Below are 2,891 nucleotides of genomic sequence, written 5' to 3' on the forward strand. Positions count from 1 at the left end.
TGGCGCCCCCAGTGGAGGACCCCCTGCCACTGCAGCGCACATAAAATGCCGTAACTCGGGCTAGGAGCGTCCGGGAGAGCCGGGGCCGGTACCTATTCATCCGCCAAGGCAACGCGGAGACCCCACCCCTCATTTCTCACATGGCCCTATTCTAGCGCCACCTTCAGGCCGATTTTTAAAACACATTTTTGGACACTGCTCCTACAGTTTTTGCCCTAAAATCACGAATATCACTACACAGCATGTCTACACTCATGTCATCAACATGGATCAGGAAGATTTTGGAAAAACAAATTTTTGCCCTATTTGTGGAGATAAGCCACCTACGGTCGCTTATCTCCCGATTAGGGAGTCTTACTGGTCATCTTCCTTTCCAACAGCTATAAACGGGAAGAGTTTCTCAGTGAAAGTGTCTTTATGAGTGTAGATGTGAGTCAGGCCTTCAGGGTCGTAGAAGGACACCTCCCCCCTGTCATAGTCCAGCTAGACTCTGATCCTCTGAGGATTCCTCTTCAATGGGAGGGGTTTTCCATGCCCATAAGTGTACTTCCCACTTCTCTGCTGTAAACACCATATTCCGTCTTTTGGTGAGGCATTTATCTCTCCCTTCCTGTCAACTGACTCTTTAGCCAAACCTATATTCCAGTCAGAATGCTCTCCAACCTCCACCTCCCAGCTGTGTTTTCCTGAATTGAAGCCGTCTGAACCCAGAACATGTGTATACTTAGTATTCCTCTCTGGGTTGTCAGGAAGCTGCTGCCATGTGTCTGCACGTCTCACACTGGTCAGCTCTTCAGACAGACAGACAGAGCACAGGGTGTGCTGTGTTTGGGTCCAGAATGACAGGAGTTAACTTGACCTTCTCCTTCATCTTCTCCCACACTCTGAAGGTCAGGTTTTCCAGGTGTTTGGCCACATTTATCAGCGCTCCAGAGACCAGCTGTGGTTTTAACAGTTCACGCTGGACTCTGGCGTTGGTCTGAACACATTTATAACTGCTGAGAAATGACACACTGGGTTTCTGCAGCTCTTGTTCTACAGCAGAGATGCTGTCTGAGAGAGAGGAGATCTGCTCCTGAATGATATTCATCTCTCTTCTGACAATCTCCCCCTTCTGCTTCTCTTCCTCCCTCAGAGCAGCCAGTCTGGTCTTCTCTTCCTCTCTCAGGAAATGGTGCATCTTTTCAATCTCTGCTCTGATCTGCTTCTCTGTGGTCACCGGACTCACCAGCTGCTTCTTGTTGTGTTGAACCACGTCGTTGTATTTCTGTTCAAACTCTTTATATGTGTTCCTCTTGTCCTGTAGAGACTTGAGGTCAGGCTTCAGTTGGTCCTTCAGGTTATTGACTACTTGTCCAATAGGAAGCAGCTTGTGACCACGGTGGTGAGGGGAGTCACAGAAAAGACACACAGCTCTCTGTTCTTCCTCACAGAACAGCTTAGCTTCCTCTCGATGTTCACAACGCAACACCTTGACTGTTTTCTCTGCCATTTCCTTTGGTTTGCAAAGTGTCTTATATAACAAGACTGACAGTTTCACATCCAACCTCAACTCGGTGATCAGTGAGTCTTGCCAAACAGCGCTGTAGAGAAAACAAATAATTGCCAGGTTTTCTCAAGTGTTCAATAAAAGGCCCCACAGACGAGACGCGATGTTGGGTCAGATCAGATCTCGTGCCCGGGGGTTTATCGGTGTTCATTTCAAACGACAGCGACCCTCTGTCTTGAATTCGGGCCCGGTATATCCCGCTGTGCCAAGTGAAATATCTCAGACCATTACAAATGAGACCGACGTCTCGCGATTCTAGCCACCCACGATCTCGGGGGGGTGGTGCCATGAGAGACGCGACTAGATGAAAATTCCGCCCCCTCAAGAGGGATAAAATCAAGAGTGTTTTTCTCTCTCTCTCTTCACGTCAGTTTAATTGCCATTTGTTTAATGTTTTGACAATGAGGGTGTTCCAGGTGATCCCCAGCTTAATGATGGAGACCAAATGGTAACCAAATGGACTATTATTTATACTAAAGGGAATCTTTCTCCAAAATAATCAATTACCGCATGCCAGCAAAGACGCATCTAGGTCTGTAGTCAACCCAATTAGCGCAGAAGTCCTGCAGCTGCGGTGTTCTGACTCGCTGACATGACCACTGAACAGCTCCACTATCCGTATCCTGACATAAACCATTATGGTATTGAGCCTTCTACATTCCCCTGGCCAGAGTTGAGTGGGGAATGGCAGTTGATTGAATAAGAAACAAGGCTCCAGCCTCCACGGAAAGACAAAGTGGCAGCGGTTCTCAAACTATGTGTCCCGACCCAACTTGGGGTCGCGGAAGGTGCCATGGGCTCGCACATTGCCGACCATACTACTGTGTATAACGTGTATTTGCCCTTCAACTATAAAATATATATTGTTTTTTATGAGACATGCATTGAGGCTATGCTCCAAAATCCATTTTATTACCTAATTAAATATTAAAACAGCGAAATTAAACAAATATATTCGCTATAGTCTATAACAAAGAGTCTCTCTCTCTCTCTCCCTCTCTCTGTCTGTGCCATATTTGTAGCTAATAATGCAGTATTGATACTTTTACTTAAGTAAAGAATGGGAGTATACTTTTTCCATCACTGCGCAAATTAACTGTTCATCAGCGTGCCGTGAATGCTTTCAGGTGTGTATGTGTATGATCAATATAGGAAATTGCCCATTACATTCTGCATGACATCAAAGCGACATGTTGTGTGAGCATGAGAGAGTTTGAACTTGAACGAAAAAACGCATAACGCACCAATGGATGCGAGGCAGCGAGTGGAGTAGACTACAGAGGCGCACATGGGTATGGTATAACGTACCTTGATTACAGGAGAAAATAATAAAATGTACTTC

At 46.1% G+C, this 2,891-nt stretch overlaps 1 pseudogene across 1 annotated transcript; it reads right to left on the bottom strand.

Moving 5' to 3' along the window:
- Positions 1 to 354: 354 nt before the first annotated feature.
- Positions 355 to 1,492, bottom strand: LOC308283162 (zinc-binding protein A33-like; annotated as a pseudogene). Its single transcript has one exon. The product of its transcript is annotated as a zinc-binding protein A33-like (transcript).
- Positions 1,493 to 2,891: the final 1,399 nt, after the last annotated feature.

The sequence above is a fragment of the Nannobrachium achirus genome (assembly GCF_963921795.1).
Source record: "Nannobrachium achirus genome assembly, chromosome: 4".
In the NCBI taxonomy this organism is placed as follows: domain Eukaryota; kingdom Metazoa; phylum Chordata; class Actinopteri; order Myctophiformes; family Myctophidae; genus Nannobrachium; species Nannobrachium achirus.